Below are 17,771 nucleotides of genomic sequence, written 5' to 3'. Positions count from 1 at the left end.
GCACCTACCCGCGACACTGTGTCGCCGGTACCCTCCTGTGCCTGCGCCACCAATGCCCACATGCAGGAGGTGGACTCCTCCATCGCCTGCGCTATTGTGGACAATGCGCGCGGCACCTCTGCCAGTACCTCAGCAATTAGCTGGTGGCCCTCGACGACTCTCCTTTTCACTGGTGGCCCCCTGGGTTCAGCATCTGGGTCCGGCTGAGCAGAGCCTGGAGATGAGTGCTCCCTCCATCGCGGACCCTCCGCGGCTGCCCCTGCCACCAGGGTCTGCTCATGCTCACTCGTGCGCGGTGACTCACCAAGTGCTACCCCAACTAGTTGGCGAGGGGGACCCACCGAGGTGCGTGTCTCTGCGCTGGTGGATGGTTGGCTCTGATGTGACGATGCACCCTCAGAGACCGCCATGTCCTCTGAGGAATCGCCCTCCACGATCGCTTCACCCAAAGACGGACCTGCAAGAGAACAGAGGGCACTTTGAGGCATGTGGACCAACTTGACAGTGCGCCTGATGGCAGGTGATGAGACGGTAACTCGCGATCATGGGTGTTGAGTGTCAGCTTTCCCTTACCGGCCGTTTCGGCAGCGACACACTCGCCATCGGCCACCGACAGGCAATGTCGCGTGCGGGCGAGGTCGAGCGCCTCCACCTCTGCGTCGGTGAGCTCCACCACTTGCGGCGGCCCACCTCCGGTGCGTGCCCTTTCCCTATTGTTCTTGCTTCTCTTCTCCTGTGAAGGCAAAACACAGATGTGTGAGTGGGTGCGTCTTGCATCGTGAGACGCATCGAGCATCGGTGTGGTTGGGTTGAGCGTGGCACGGAACGGATGGGAGGAAGCGTGGGCCACGTGCCCATCCCATTGCATGGGGATTGGGGTGTGTGGTAGTGTTCGGGTGGGGTCAGGGACGGTGGGTACTTGCGTGCACGGCGAGGATGGTGAATGAGTGGCTGTGAGGATTGCTGATGGAGCGCAGTGGTGGCTGTGCAGGAGGGGGTTGTGATCTGCTTGGCGTGATGGTGGGGACGGGATGTGGGAGGGTGCGTTGGTGTACTCACCTTGCCAGACCTAGTCAGGTCATTGAAGCGCTTGCGGCACTGCTCCCAAGTCCTTGGGGTGTTGCCCCTGCTGCTCACCTCCGCCGCCACCTCTGCCCATGCCTTCCTGGTTGCGGCGGCAGGGAACTTGCGTCCATCTTCTGGGAAGAGTGTTTCCCTCCTCCTCCTCACACCCTCCAGCATCAGCTGCAGTGCCAGGTCTGAAAAACGGGGCGCAGCCTTTCCCCTTTGCTGAGCCATCGTCTCAAACCGCTTGCTTGTAGCAGGAGGGGCTTTGGGAGACTGCCCCTTTAACTGGAGCTCCTACATCGCGTCGACGGTACTGCGCATGCGCAGCCGGCCGGCACGCAGCTGGGGAGCGCAGAACCCGGAAGCAGGGCTTAATCGGTCCAATTATCCCGCGATCGCGTGGGGGACGCACACGATTAGCCGTCCGCGTTTTCCACGCTCCCGGAGGACCACCCGCTGGGAACCCGCAGGCCTGCTAAATTCGAGCCCGATGTGTTTATATATCCTCTTTCTACATAACTGAAAAAGAGATGAGTCAGAACATTAAGTTACTATCAGATACTCACATAGACATTGTAGTTTTAACAAAGCTACCACTCCACCCTGATATCAGTAACATTTTTACTGTTATAGATGATTGCGTATTCTATGAAAAATGCATAGCACTACAATAACATACTGGCCAGCTTAACCGAATGTCACCAGCCTACAGTAATTTTCCAGTATAGCAAAATATTACCATGGAAGAAATTATAATTTTACACAGCAGTACAAGGTTTTGTGACATATATATTCATTTACAATCATATCACTCTGGCTAGCCACAGGGCCTACACCACACTGACAACACCCAGCTGTACCTCTTCAACACCTTTCTTGATTCTTCCACTACCTCTGTGCTATGAGATTGCTTGTCCAGCATCCAGTCTTGGATGAGCCGTAATTTCCACCAGTTAAATATTGGGGGACCAAAGCCATTGTCTACAAACTCCATAACAATGTCACCAATTCCAACCCCACCCTGGCTACTGTCTCAAGTTGAACCAGACTATTCGCAACCTCACCATGCTATTCAACCCAAGCTGAGCATCTGACTTCATATCCTCTCTGTCACAAAGTCCACCTACTTCCACCTCTGTGACATTGCCCACCTCTGTTCCTGCTTCCTGTTGCTGAAACTCTCATCCATGCCTTTGTCACCTCAAGATTTGACTATTCCAATGCTCTCGACGCTGGCCACCCATCTTCCATGATCTGTAAACTTCAGCTCATCCAAATCTCCGTTGCCTGTATCCTATCCTCCAAGATTCCACTCATCTATAAGCCTTGTCTTTGCTGAACCACATTGGCTCCCAGTTCACAAGTTTAAATCACTTTGTGGCCTCTCTATCTCTGTAACCTCTTTCAGCCCAATAAAGCTGCCCGCAAACTCTATATTCCTCTGGCTTCGGCCTTTTATGCATTCTTACCTTTCTTCGCTTCAACGTTGGTGGCTGTGCTTTCAGCAATCTAGACCTCACATTCTGAATTCCCTGCCTAACTCCCCCGCCTCTCTACCTCGTTCTCCTCCTTTAAGACCCTACTTAAACCCTACATCTTTGTCCAAGCTTTCGGTCACCCCTCCTGATTACTTCTTATTTGGCTGTGTCCATTTTTGTCTGATTATGATTGTGGTTATTCCAAGACAATCAATTTAAGGAACAGACGCAGGCATCATGTATCATAGGAATGAGTACTGGACTGGTTACAACATTGCATGACGTCATCATTTGTGACTGAAAGCAGATTGGGTTGGCATCTTGTATCACAGGTTTAAAGCATCCACCAATCCTGTCTCTGTGAGAATTTCCTCGCTTGGGTATTCCAGCAGCTGAGGGGAAAAAAACATAAGAATGTATGAAAGTATGGGGCACAGATAGGTCATTCAGTCAGCTCTTCCAATCGGCTATTTACAAATTACAATATCATGGACTATTCCTAATTTTTAAAATCTCATGAGAGTGCCGAGTAACCACAGGTAAAACCTTCAAGAAGATAGAGCTCTGTAACATGTCTCCTGAATTCAAACGGTAATTCGGCAAAGCTTCAGGATATCAATCTAACATTACAGTACACATTATAAGAACATAAAAAATGGGAGCAGGAGTAGGCCGTACGACCCCTCAAGCCTGCTCCGCCATTCAATAAGATCATGGCTGTTTTTCAGTATCAACTCCAATTTCCCACAAAATCCCCATATCCCTTGAGTCCCTTAGTGTCCTAAAATCTATCGATCTCAGTGTTGAATATACTTAACGACTGAGTTAAATATCTTGGAGAAAAGAAGTCGTCTTGAATGCTACAGTGGGGCACTGTTAATCCCACCCATCCATGTTACAGTTTATTGGTGACCCAGTGCACAGTGACACAATGCCATTCTGTAAACCTTGCATTTGTCTGTTTGTACAGAAAAGCGCAAAGAAAGCCATGGACAAATTCAGAGAAAATAAATAAAGGAAAGGTATAGAACGATATTTAAGAAAGGAAGAAGGAAAAAGAAAAAAATAGCATAGTATAATGGCACATTGTAGTGACACAGAATTGGTTATATTACCCTTAGTAAATATTTACATGATGTGCTCCTGATAACCACCTGGACCGTTAGACAAGGAGAGGAAAGGAGTGAGGTGCTTCTTCAGAGAGAAAGTTAGAAATAAGGTGGGAGTCAATTCGATTGCCAAGCGACTTCCAGACGGCCGGTTGCATATCAGCAGAGTTCTCTCGACCATTCTCTCAGTGAAGTTTGACATGGCGGTGGAGGTGGAGAGGAGCTGAAGAAGGAAGAGGAAACAAGAAATAATTGAGGAAATGGGGGGAAAGAGTGAAAAAAAGAGTCATTATTTTGATGGGTCATTTCCTGCAGAAATATTGTCTGACCTCCATGTACCATGCACAGCCGTATAAAATATCCATGGTTACTAGTTAAATTTCACTTGGATTTGTATTGCAGAGTTTTTTTCAAGTGTGGATAAGTTGACACTGATAATGAACAAAACGTAGAACTCCGCAGGCACCTCAATCCTCCCCACAATAACAACAGTGTAGAAAAATGCAAGTGAATATAATAAGCCTAGATGCAATTTGAACAATGCTGACAGAAAAACTCATATTTACACAAATAAATTACTACAAGATAGCATCTGGGCTCTGGGGATATTTGCTGGCCTATAAATCCATGCTAGGCTAACCCTTGTGTATTTGATTTGGAATACTAAAATATGTTTGTACTACAATCAAGGGTAATACACAGCAGGACAAACTGTTGTGCAAAACATTCAAGCACACAACAAAATCTAATTTCAGTGATTCATTACCCACCTAGATTTCCCTTGTTAATGATTATTTCCCTTTATTATTGTAATGTCTTCTTTCTTCACACTTTTATTTTCTTAAAGTGTGAGCTTTGATGATCTTGAAGTGCAAAATGCAAATACAAAAAATCAAAGCAAATACAAAAATTTCAAAACACAATATTCCCACACATTTGCCACATCAAAACTTAATAATGGACAACACAGTGTGTATGAAATACCTATGAGTCCATGTCGATTTTAAGCATTTATACTGAATGCTGAGACATAAATCTTGAGGACTCATCATTCACGTTGTGTTGATTCGGGCATGATCGAGGATGCATTGATCTTGTCACCATCTAGTAGCTTAGCTACGTTTTACTGCAGCTGTAGGGGAGGGGCTCTGCTGCAGCGTAAGACCATCCTTATCCAGTTCACTGGACTGCAGGGCTTTTGATTGTACTGAGCTCTGGAGCGATTGTTTTTCTCTGCAGCCTCTGAAAAGGGCACAATGTCCAATCATGCTGTCGATATTGACTTTGCAGAACAAAGGACTTGATAAAAATGACAGAATCCTTGCAATGTGTGGGACACAAATTAACATGTACACAGCTAAAGCACCTGACTGCATGTCTCCTGATGTTGATTCAGTCCCCTCCTGGGTGCAGTAATTCTTCTCGAACTGTTGGGAATTTAATTTTTTGAAATCAGCATAAACAGAGAAATAAACAAAAGGTTTTTTTAAAACTTTTTTTAAGGAAGAAAATAAAGAGACAGGCCAAATCATGCTTCAAACTGGGACCTGGGATAGATGTGAAATGTCCATACGATATCAACCTCTTTTGCTGTTCTAAATGAGGCCAACTTCAAGATCCGTAACATGCACTTTGATGCAAAATCACAATGGGATAGAATTTCCTGGATCAGCGGAATCGGCCCCTTATGCTGTTAAATATATGTCACTACGCCGATATCGCCATTGGGCAATTTAAGCCAAAGATTCCCAGAGATCACATTAGCATTCACGGCGACGTACAGACCTGTGAAATGAGGAATCATCATTCCTCAGAATGAGGTTCGTGTGTGATAGGTAAGTGCAGCATGGACTTTGCTGTCTGAAGTCTTCATCTTACCAGCTAAGTAATCGTCACTTGAATTGCTTAAAATTAGCTGGGGTTCATTACGCAAACACATTTTTAGTCCCTAAATGTTAAAATGGATGGAAAAGGTTAGCAAAGATCGAGACATTTATTCTGACTCCCAGTGCTGCCTTCAGTAGTCACAGGGATAAAGGGATCGTTTGTTTCAGTAATGAAAGAAATACACAAACCCCAGATTAGGATAGTCCTCAGCAGGTTTTAGAAAACACAAGTTCAGATGTATTGTCACAGTGTAGCAGCAAAAAAAAATCAAAACATTGAGATTGTTTCTGTGCTTTCTTGTGTCTGTGGAGCAAAAACATTGATCAGTGGCTACATTTAACATTTATATTACTGTACTTACTATTCTTCTCCTATTTCTGTTTGATTCTCTAGTGTATAGTTTCCTTTCTCAGTACCATAGCGTCTCTTTGGCTTCTCCTCATTGTGATTCTTTTTATTCTCTCTTACTTACCTCTTCAGGTGAACATTAAAGACCCCACCGGAAGAAGAATAGGAAGTTGTCCATGTGTCCTACTCAATATTCCCCCCTCAGGCACCAAAAACACATTGCGCCAGAAATTGATGCAATGGTGGGTTTGGCGGCGAAAGGCATTAATTGGACTTTTTTGCTCACCATTGACATTGCACTATATTTGCGTCGCAAATTGCTGGAACGTCGATGCATTAATGGCGAAATAATGTCAATATCACATCTGGGACCTCAGTAATGTCATCCACAATGGCTTATCTCCATAACCAATGCAAGAAAAAGATAGAGAAAGAAATAGAGTGAAAGAATGAGAAGGAAATAGGGTGAATTAGAGTCAAAATATCGAGACCAAAAGAATCATAGAAGGGTTAAAGCGCAGAAGGAGGCCATTCGGCCCATCGAGCCCATTCTGGCTCTTTGTGAGAGCAATCCAGTTAGTCCCATTGCCCCGTAGCCCTGCAAATTATTTCTCTTCAAATATTTGTCCAATTCCTTTTTGAAAGCCACGATTGAATCTGCTTCCACCACCCTTTCAGGCAGCGCATTCCAGATCATAACTACGTGCTACATAAAAAAGTTTTTCCTCATGTCGCCTTTGGTTCTTTTGCCAATCACCTTAAATCTGTGTCCTCTGATTCTCGACCCTTCCGCCAATGGGAACAGTTTCTCTTTATTTACTTTCTCTAAACCCTTCATGATTTGGAAAACTTCTATCAAATCTCATCTTAACTTTTTCTGCTCTAAGGATAACAATCCCAGTGTATCCATGTAACTGAAGTCCCTCATCCCTGGAATCATTCCAGTAAATCTTTTCTCCACCCTCTCTGAGGCCTCCACATCCGACCGAAAGTGCAGGGCCCAGAATTGGACACAAGACTCCAGTTATGGCGGAATCAGTGACTTATAAAGGTTTAACATAACTTCTTTGCTTTTGTACTCTATCCCTCTATTTATCAAGCCCAGGATCCCGTATGCTTTTTTAACTGCTTTCTCAACCTGTCCTGCCACCTTCAAAGATTTGTGCACATATACCACCAAGTGTCTCTGTTCCTTTTTTTTTATTCGTTCATGGGATGTGGGCATCGCTGGCGAGGCCAGCATTTATTGCCCATCCCTAATTGCCCTTGAGAAGGTGGTGGTGAGCCGCCTTTTTGAACCACTGCAGTCCGTGTGGTGACGGTTCTCCCACTGTGCTGTTAGGAAGGGAGTTCCAGGATTTTGACCCAGCGACGATGAAGGAACGGCAATATATTTCCAAGTCGGGATGGTATGTAACTTGGAGGTGAACGTGCAGGTGGTGTTGTTCCCATATGCCTACTGCTCTTTTAGGTGGTAGAGGTCGAGGGTTTGGGAGGTGCTGTCAAAGAAGCCTTGGCGAGTTGCTGCAGTGCATCCTGTGGATGGTACACACTGCAGCCACGGTGCGCCGGTGGTGAAGGGAGTGAATGTTTAGGGTGGTGGATGGGGTGCCAATCAAGCAGGCTGCTTTGTCCTGGATGGTGTCGAGCTTCTTGAGTGTTGATGGAGCTGCACTCATCCAGGCAAGTGGAGAGTATTCCATCACACTCCTGACTTGTGCCTTGTAGATGGTGGAAAGGCTTTGGGGAGTCAGGAGATGAGTCACTCGCCGCAGAATACCCAGCCTCTGACCTGCTCTCGTAGCCACTGTATTTATATGGCTGGTCCAGTTAAGTTTCTGGTCAATGGTGACCCCCAGGATGTTGATGGTGGGGGATTCAGCAATGGTAATGCCGTTGAATGTCAAGGGGATGTGGTTAGGCTCTCTCTTGTTGGAGATGGTCATTGGCTGGCAATTGTCTGGCGCGAATGTTACTCACCACTTATCAGCCCAAGCCTGGATGTTGTCCAGGTCTTGCTGCATGCAGGCTCGGACTGCTTCATTATCTGAAGGGTTACGAATGGAACTGAACGCTGTGAAATCATCAGCAAACATCCCCATTTCTGACCTTATGATGGAGGGAAGGTCATTGATGAAGCAGCTGAAGGTGGTTGGGCCTAGGACACTGCCCTGGGGAACTCCTGCAGCAATGTCCTGGGGCTGAGATGATTGGCCTCCAACAACCACTACCATCTTCCTTTGTGCTAGGTATGACTCCAGCCACTAGAGAGTTTTCCCCCTGATTCCCATTGACTTCAATTTTACGAGGGCTCCTTGGTGCCACACTTGGTCAAATGCTGCCTTGATGTCAAGGGCAGTCACTCTCACCTCACCTCTCGAACTCAGCTCTTTTGTCCATGTTTGGACCAAGGCTGTAATGAGGTCTGGAGCAGAGTGGTTCTGGCGGAACCCAAACTGAGCATCGGTGAGCAGGTTATTGGTGAGTAAGTGCCGCTTGATAGCACTGTCGACGACACCTTCCATCACTTTGCTGATGATTGAGAGTAGACTGATGGGGCGGTAATTGGCCGGATTGGATTTGTCCTGCTTTTTGTGGACAGGACATACCTGGGCAATTTTCCACATTGTCGGATAGTTGCCAATGTTGTAGCTGTACTGGAACAGCTTGGCTAGAAGCGCAGCTAGTTCTGGAGCACAAGTCTTCAGCACTACAACCGGGATGTTTTCGGGGCCCATAGCTTTTGCTGTATCCAGTGCACTCAGCCGTTTCTTGTTATCACGTGGAGTGAATCGAATTGGCTGAAGACTGGCTTCTGTGATGGTGGGGATATCGGGAGGAGGCCGAGATGGATCATCCACTCGGCACTTCTGGCTGAAGATGGTTGCAAATGCTTCAGCCTTGTCTTTTGCACTCACGTGCTGGACTTCGTCATCATTGAGGATGGGGTTGTTTACAGAGCCTCCTCCTCCCGTTAGTTGTTTAATTGTCCACCACCATTCATGACTGGATGTGGCAGGACTGCAGAGCTTTGATCTGATCCATTGGTTGTGGAATCACTTAGCTCTGTCTATAGCATGTTGCTTCTGCCGTTTAGCATGCATGTAGTCCTGAGTTGTAGCTTCACCAGGTTGGCACCTCATTTTTAGGTATGCCTGGTGGTGCTCCTGACATGCTCTTCTACACTCCTCATTGAACCAGGGTTGATCCCCTGGCTTGTTGGTAATGGTAGAGTGAGGAATATGCCGGGCCATGAGGTTACAGATTGTGCTGGAATACAATTCTGCTGCTGCTGATGGCCCACAGCACCTCATGGATGCCCAGTTTTGAGTTGCAAGATCTGTTCTGAATCTATCCCATTTAGCACGGCGGTAGTGCCACACAACACATTGGATGGTATCCTCAGTGCAAAGATGGGACTTCGTCTCCATGAGGACTGTGCGGTGGTCACTCCTACCAATACTGTCATGGACAGATGCATTTGCGACAGGTAGATTGGTGAGGACGAGGTCAAGTAGATTTTTCCCCCGTGTTGGTTCGCTCAACACCTGCCGCAGCTATGTCCTTCAGGACTCAGCCAGCTCGGTCAGTAGTGGTGCTACCGAGCCACTCTTGGTGATGGACATTGAAGTCCCGCACCCAGACTACATTCTGTGCCATTGCTACCTTCACTGCTTCCTCCAAGTGGTGTTCAACATGGAGGAGGACTGATTCATCAGCTGAGGGAGGGAGGGCCGAATTGTACTAAATTGTACCATTTAGTTTATATTGCCTCTCCTTGTTCTTCCTGCCAAACTGGATCACACCGCACTTCTCTGTGTTAAATTTCATCTGCCACGAGTCCGCCCATTCCACCAACCTGTCTATGTCCTCTTGAAGTCTATTACCATCCTCCTCACTGTTTATTACACTGCCAAGTTTTATGTCATCTGCAAATTTTAAAATTGTGCCTTGTACAGTACACCCAAGTCCGAGTCATTAATGTATATATTAAAAAAAAGCAGTGGTCCTAGTACCGACGCTGGGGAACACCACTGTATACCCTCCTCCAGTCTGAAAAACAACCGTTCACCACTACTTTCTGTGTCTGTCACTTAGCCAATTTCGTATCCATGCTGCCACTGCCCCCTTTATTCCATGGGCTTCAATTTTGCTGACAAGCCTATTATGTGGCACTTTATCAAATGCCTTTTGAAAGTCCATATACACAACACCAACCATATTGCCCTCATCAACCCTCTCTGTTACCTCATCAAAAAACTGTATCAAGTTCGTTAAACATGATTTGCCTTTAACAAATCCATGCTGGCTTTCCTTTATTACTCACCTCCTGACTCCCCAAAGCCTTTCCACCATCTACAAGGCACAAGTCAGGAGTGTGATGGAATACTCTCCACTTGCTTGGATGAATGCAGCTCCAACAACACTCAAGAAGCTCGACACCATCCAGGACAAAGCAGCCCGCTTGATTGGCACCCCATCCACCACCCTAAACATTCACTCTCTTCACCACCGGTGCACAGTGGCTGCAGTGTGTACCATCCACAGGATGCACTGCAGCAACTCGCCAAAGCTTCTTCCACAGCTCCTCTCAAACCCGCGACCTCTACCACCTAGAAAGACAAGAGCAGCAGGCACATGGGAACAACACCACCTGCACGTTCCCCTCCAAGTCACACACCATCCCGACTTGGAAATATATCGCCGTTCCTTCATCGTCGCTGGGTCAAAATCCTGGAACTCCCTTTCTAACAGCACTGTGGGAGAACCGTCACCACACGGACTGCAGCAGTTCAAGAAGGCTGCTCACCACCACCTTCTCAAGGGCAATTAAGGATGGGCAATAAATGTCGGCCTCGCCAGCGACGCCCACATCCCATGAACGAAGAAAAAAAATATTAATTTATACGTGTCCAAGTGACGATTAATTTTGTCCCAGATTATCATTTCTAGGAACATAGGAACATAGGAACAGGAGTAGGCCATTCAGCCCCTCGTGCCTGATCCGCCATTCGATAAGATCATGGCTGATCTGTGATCTAACTCCATATATCTGCCTTTGGCCCATATCCCTTAATACCTTTGATTGCCAAAAAGCTATCTATCTCAGATTTAAATTTAGCAATTGAGCTAGTATCAATTGCTGTTTGCGGAAGAGAGTTCCAAACTTCGACAACCCGTTGTGTGTAGAAATGTTTTCTAATCTCGCTCCTGAAAGGTCCAGCTCTAATTTTTAGACTGTGCCCCCTACTCCTAAAATCCCCAACCAGCGGAAATAGTTTCTCTTTATCCATCCTATCTGTTCCCCTTAATATCTTATAAACTTTGATCAGATCACCCCTTAACCTTCGAAACTCTAGAGAATACAACCCCAATTTGTGTAATGTCTCCTCGTAACTTAACCCTTGAAGTCTGGGTATCATTCTAGTAAACCTACACTGCACTCCCTCCAAGGCCAATATATCCTTCCGAAGGTGCGGTGCCCAGAACTGCTCACAGTACTCCAGGTGCGGTCTAACCAGGGTTTTGTATAGCTGCAGCATAACTTCTGCCCCCTTGTGCTCTAGTCCTCTAGATATAAATGCCAGCATTCCATTTGCCTTCTTGATTATTTTCCAAAAGCTTCCCCACCACCGAGGTTAAACTGACTGGCCTGTAGTTGCCGGGTTTATCCTTACACCCTTTTTTGAACAGGGGTGTAACATTTGCAATTCTCCAGTCCTCTGGCACCACCCCCATATCTAAGGAGGATTGGAAGATCATGGCCAGTACCTCTGCAACTTCCACCCTTACTTCCCTCAGCAACCTAGGAATCATCCCATCTGGACCGGGTAACATATCTACTTTGAGTACAGCCAGTCTTTCTAGCACCTCCTCTTTATCAATTTTTACCCCACCTAGTATCTCAACTACCTCCTCTTTTACTGTGACTTTGGCAGCATCTTCTTCCTTGGTAAAGACAGATGAAAAGTATTCATTTAGTACCTCAGCCTCCATGCGTAGATCTCCTTTTTTGGTCCCTAATCGGCCCCACCCCTCCTCTTACTATCCATTTACTATTTATATGCATATAGAAGACTTTTGGATTCCCTTTTATGTTGGCTGCCAGTCTATTCTCAAACTTTCTCTTTGCCCCTTTTATTTTTCTTTTCACGTCTCCTCTGTACTTTTTATATTCAGCCTGGTTCTCACTTGTATTATCACATAACATCTGTCATACACCCCCTTTTTCTGCTTCATCTTGCTCTCTATCTCTTTCATCATCTGGCTTTGGTTGCCCTACCTTTTCCGCCCGTGGGAATGTATCTAGACTGCACCTGAACCATCTCCTCTTTAAAGGCCACTCATTGGGGTGGAGGAGCTAAATATGATTAAAATCACTAAGGAATTGGTACTCAGTAAATTAATGGGACTCAAGGCGGATAAATCCCCTGGACCTGATGGCTTACATCCTAGGGTCTTGAGGGAAGTGGCAGTAGGGATTGTGGATGCTTTGGTAATAATTTTCCAAAATTCTCTGGACTCGGCAAAGGTCCCGGCAGATTGGAAAACTGCCAATGTAACACCCATATTTAAAAAGGGTAGTAGGCAGAAGGCTGGAAATTATAGACCAGTTAGCTTAACATCTGTGGTGGGTAAAATTTTGGAGTCTATTATTAAGGAGACAGTAGCAGAACATTTGGATAAACATAATTTAATAGGACAAAGTCAGCATGGCTTTACGAAGGGGAAGTCATGTCTGACAAATTTGCTTGAGTTCTTTGAGGATATAACGTACAGGGTGGATAAAGGAGAACCAGTGGACGTAGTGTATTTAGACTTCCAGAAGGCATTCGACAAGGTGCCACATAAAAGATTATTGCTCAAGATAAAGTATCACTGGATTGAGGGTAATATTCTGGCATGGGTGGAGGATTGGTTATCTAACAGTAGGCAGAGAGTTGGGATAAATGGTACATTCTCGGACTGGCAACTTGTAGCCAGTGGTGTTCCGCAGGGGTTGGTGCTGGGTCCCCAACTCTTTACAATCTATATTAACGATTTGGAGGAGGGGACCGAGTGTAACATATCAAAGTTTGCAGATGATACAAAGATGGGAGGGAAAGTAGAGAGTGAGGAGGACATAAAAAACCTACAAGGGGATATAGACAGGCTGGGTGAGTGGGCGGAGATTCGGCAGATGCAATACAGTATTGGAAAATGTGAGGTTATGCACTATGGCAGGAAAAATCGGAGAGCAAGTTATTATCTTAATGGCGAGCAACTGGAAAGTACTGCAGTACAAAGGGATCTGGGGGTCCTAGTGCAAGAAAATCAAAAAGTTAGTTTGCAGGTGCAGCAGGTGATCAAGAAGGCCAACGGAATGTTGGCTTTTATTGCTAGGGGAATAGAATATAAAAACAGGGAGGTATTGCTGCAGTTATACAAGGTATTGGTGAGACCGCACCTGGAATACTGCATACAGTTATGGTCTCCATACTTAAGAAAAGACATACTTGCTCTCGAGGCAGTACAAAGAAGGTTCACTCGGTTAATCCCGGGGATGAGGGGGCGGACATATGAGGAGAGGTTGAATAGATTGGGACTCTACTCATTGGAGTTCAGAAGAATGAGAGGCGATCTTATTGAAACATATAAGATTGTGAAGGGGCTTGATCGGGTGGATGCGGTAAGGATGTTCCCAAGGATGGGTGAAACTAGAACTAGGGGGCGTAATCTTAGAATAAGGGGCTGCTCTTTCAAAACTGAGATGAGGAGAAACTTGTTCACTCAGAGGGTAGTAGGTCTGTGGAATTTGCTGCCCCAGGAAGCTGTGGAAGCTACATCATTGAATAAATTTAAAACAGAAATAGACAGTTTCCTAGAAGTAAAGGGAATTAGGGGTTACGGGGAGCGGGCAGGAAATTGGACATGAATTTAGATTTGAGGTTAGGATCAGATCAGCCATGATCTTATTAAATGGCGGAGCAGGCTCGAAGGGCCGATTGGCCTACTCCTGCTCCTATTTCTTATGTTCTTATTGTTCAATTACAGTTTTGTCTGCCAATCTTTGATTCCAATTTATCTGGGCCAGATCCTTTTTCAACCCACTGAAATTGGCCTTCCTCCAATTAAGTATTTTTACTCTAGGTTGCTTCTTGTTCTTTTCCATAACTAATCTAAACCCTATGATATTGTAATCACTGTTCCCTAAATGTTCCCCCACTGACACTTGCTCCACTTCACCCACTTCATTCCCCAGAACTAGATCCAGCAATGCCTCCTTCCTTGTTGCCAGAAACATACTGATCAAGAAACTTCTCCTGAACACATTTCAGAAATTCTTCCCCTTCTTTGCCCTTTATACTATTACTATCCCAGTCTATATTAGGATAGTTGAAGTCCCCCATTATCACTACCCTTTAGTTCTTGCACCTTTCTGTAATTTCCCTGCAAATTTGCTCCTCTATATTCATCCCACTAGTTGGTGGTAAATAGAATACACCCAGTAGTGTTATGGTACCTCTAATGTTTCTTAACTCTAACCAAATAGATTCTGTCCATGACCCCTCAAGGACATCCTCTCTCTCCAGCATTGCAATATTCTCCTTAATCAATACTGACACCCCCAGTCCATTTTTTTTACTTCCTTACCTTTCCTGAACACCTTGTATCCAGGAATATTTAGTACCCAATTCTGCCCTTTTTTGAGCCAGGTCTCTATTATCACCACTGCATCATATTCCCATGTGACTATTTACGTCAGCAGCTCACCAAGCTTATTTACCATGCTTTGTGCGTTTACACGCACGCACTCTAAACCTATCTTGGACCTCCTCGTATTCTCTCCTAGTCTGATCGCACTAATGTAGTGCTATTTCTCTCTCCCAATCCTTTGTGCACCTTGTTTCTCCTTTCTTATGCTACATCCTGGTGCCCATACCCCTGCCAAATTAGTTTAAACCCTCCCCACAGCACTGGTGAACCTCCCCGTGAGGACAACGTCCCAGCTCTGTTGAGGTGCAACCCATCCATCGTAAACAGGTCCCTCCTGCCCCAGAACTGTGGTCCCAATGCCCCAAAAATCTGAAGCCCTCCCTCTTGCACCATGTCTCTAGCCACGCATTAACCTGCCTTATCTTCCTATTTCTGTACTTACCAGCGTGTGACACTGGGAGTAATCCAGACGTTACTACCTTTGTGTTCCTGCTTTTTGACTTCCTCCTTAGCTCCTGAAACTCTGACCGCAGGACCTCATCGCTTTTCTTTCCTATGTCGTTAGTACTCACATGGACCACGATTTCTGGCTGTTACCCTTCTCCCGACAGAATGTTCTGCATCCTCTCCATGATGTTCTTTATCCTGGTACCAGGGAGGCAACACACCATGCGGGACTCGCATCAGCAGTCAAAGAAACACCTGTCTGTCCCCCTGACTATCGAATCCCCAAAGACGACTGCATTTCTACCTTTCGCTGTGCCCCCCTGTGCAGTCCTTTGGAATAAAGAGAGAGAAATAAGGGAAAGAGAAAAAAGAGACAGAATGAAAAGTAAGTAACCCAGCTGTGTTTGAGAATTGCTGTATTGGTCCTTGAGAAGTTAATGAGTGAATAGCAGAGTCGGTGTGTGAAATGTACAAACCTTCTTGACCCATGATGTATAGAACCAATGACCACATCCATCATGATTAGGAAAAGTGGAACATCCAGTGGGTACACCATTGCACTGCTTGCATAGGAACATCGGAATTGTTAGATGAAAAAAGACCAAGATCCATCTAGTCCGCCTTCTACCATTATCGTAGTTGCATGATATAATGTTAAGAAGATAAGAACACAAGAAATAGGGGCAGGAGTAGGCCATATGGCCCCTCGAGCCTGCTCCGCCATTCAATAAAAATGGCTGATCTTTGACCTCAACTCCACTTTCCCGCCCGATCCCCATATCCCATTGATTCCCCTAGAGTCCAAAAATCTATCTATCTCAGCCTTGAATATACTCAACGACTGAGCATCCACAGCCCACTGGGGTAGAGATTTCCAAAAGAGTTAATGGAGTTCAAAAGCAAACTATTGAAGATGCAGGAAATCTGAAATAAAAACAGAAAATTCTGGAGAAGCTCAGCAAGTCAGGCAACATTTGTGGAGAAAGAAAGAATTAAAGTTTCAGGTCGAAGACCTTTCGACAGAACTGGAAGATGTTAAAGAGTTAAGGTTTTTAAACAAGTACAGGGCCAGGGAAAGGGGGAAGGGAGGGGAGGGGAGGAAGGAACAAAAGGGAAGGTCTGTGATAGGGTAGGGGGCACGAGTGATTAAATGACAAAAGGGATGATGGTGCAAGGCAAGGAAGGTGGTAATGGGACAGGTTAAGAAACAAAAGATTGATCAGGAGTAGCTGTAAATGGCAGCAGCAGAACCATTACCAGCACTAGCTGACCGAAAAAATGGGAGCAGTGATTATGATCTGAAGTTATTGAAATCAGTGTTGAGTTCAGAAGGTTGTCAAGTAAATGGAGTTGTTGACTAATCATAACAATCAATCTCAGTTAATTAGGTTACAACAGACCCTGACACGAGAAAAACCCCAGTGGTGGAGAGCTTTGGGAACCATAGGTCCAAAGTCATCTTTTTCCTCCCAAGCATGCTTACACTTATCATATGTCATATCTCAAATTACTCATATACTGTATCCCAAAATGTTATTTTCTGGAAGAAATCTATCTAATTTGCATTTGAATAAATGACCCTCTTCTGAGTGTTGAAGCAACTTTGTGTCCTGAAAATTATTGCCTTCCGACACTAGCAGGGGTGTGGATGGCAAGACTGGCACAATCATACTGTCAAGACAAATTTAAAAAACCTCTAGAAACAATTCACTACCTGCTGGAGTGAGACTCCATTGGTCCCTTTATGGGCCTCCAAGGTTGAATGTCACATCAGGACCATAAACCACATCATTAACAGGGTCCTCTACGAAATTAATTACCAGCCCTAAATGGTTGTGGTGGGAATAATTGATAATAACATCATAAATCATAAATAATTTCACGATAGCCATTAAGTTCAATGGGGAGCCTTACAGTGAGAAGGGGCTTTTATCAGCTTTGGCAAAGCTAACGGTTGAGCAGCGCAAATCGTTCAGCAATTTGCAGAGAATCAGAACTCATGGCGTATCTCTTTTACTCTGCAAATTCTTGGATTGTTTACGAATTAATAATGGCGAGCGCCATTAATGCATCATTCTAATGTCGTGACTTCCCAGCAATTTTTGGCCCATTAACTGGTTATTCACGTCATTGCTATTTAAGGTGTCTTGCTGAGCACAAAATGCCTTCCACATTTGCCTCCATAACAACAGTCACTGCACTGCAAATTAACTTATTGTATTGTAGCACTTTGAAATGTCTAGGAGAGACTTGATAAGGTGCTATACAAATGCAAGTCTTTTGATTTTCTTTCAGATTTTATCTCTCCTGTTTCTATCTTTTCTGTTTCTCTCTCATCCCTTTCTTTTATGTTCCACTGCTCCCTCCCAACTCTCAGATCCTGCTGGCCCACCAACCAGTCAGATCGGCCTACATAAAAATGGCTGCCTGTTGGCCTTTATGCTTTGTGAAGTGCTATATGGAGCACATGATTTTGGTTCCAGACAGTCATATTTTTTTTAATGTAATCATTTCTAAACTACATAGAAATGGGGGGATTCAGAGAATCCTTCCCTACGTCGGTAGTTGATGCCAGAATCTCATAGAATACCTAAATTCCTATACAAGTGCCAGCACTGTTTGTCATAGCATCCACAGATGGAATCTTTATGTAGAGGCACACATAGGTCACAATTAAAATTCTAAAATTAACACGAGTAGCCCAGAGGCTGCAAAATGCGGTAGTGGGCACTTATAG

At 45.2% G+C, this 17,771-nt stretch overlaps 1 long non-coding RNA gene across 2 annotated transcripts in view; it reads right to left on the bottom strand.

Moving 5' to 3' along the window:
* Nucleotides 1-1,675: 1,675 nt before the first annotated feature.
* LOC137332088 (uncharacterized) overlaps nucleotides 1,676-17,771 on the bottom strand; it is a 33,242-nt gene continuing 17,146 nt past the window's right edge. For both annotated transcript variants that reach the window (XR_010965576.1, XR_010965575.1), the window contains 2 exons: nucleotides 3,662-3,878; nucleotides 1,676-2,938 (listed from right to left, as the gene is read on the bottom strand). This is a non-coding gene — a long non-coding RNA (uncharacterized lncRNA). The remainder of the gene's footprint in view (nucleotides 2,939-3,661; nucleotides 3,879-17,771) is intronic.

This window comes from Heptranchias perlo, chromosome 14 (genome assembly GCF_035084215.1).
Source record: "Heptranchias perlo isolate sHepPer1 chromosome 14, sHepPer1.hap1, whole genome shotgun sequence".
Taxonomy (NCBI): Eukaryota; Metazoa; Chordata; class Chondrichthyes; order Hexanchiformes; family Hexanchidae; genus Heptranchias; species Heptranchias perlo.
The sequence above is the reverse complement of the archived record's forward strand: the minus strand, read 5'-3'. Positions and strand labels throughout refer to the sequence as shown.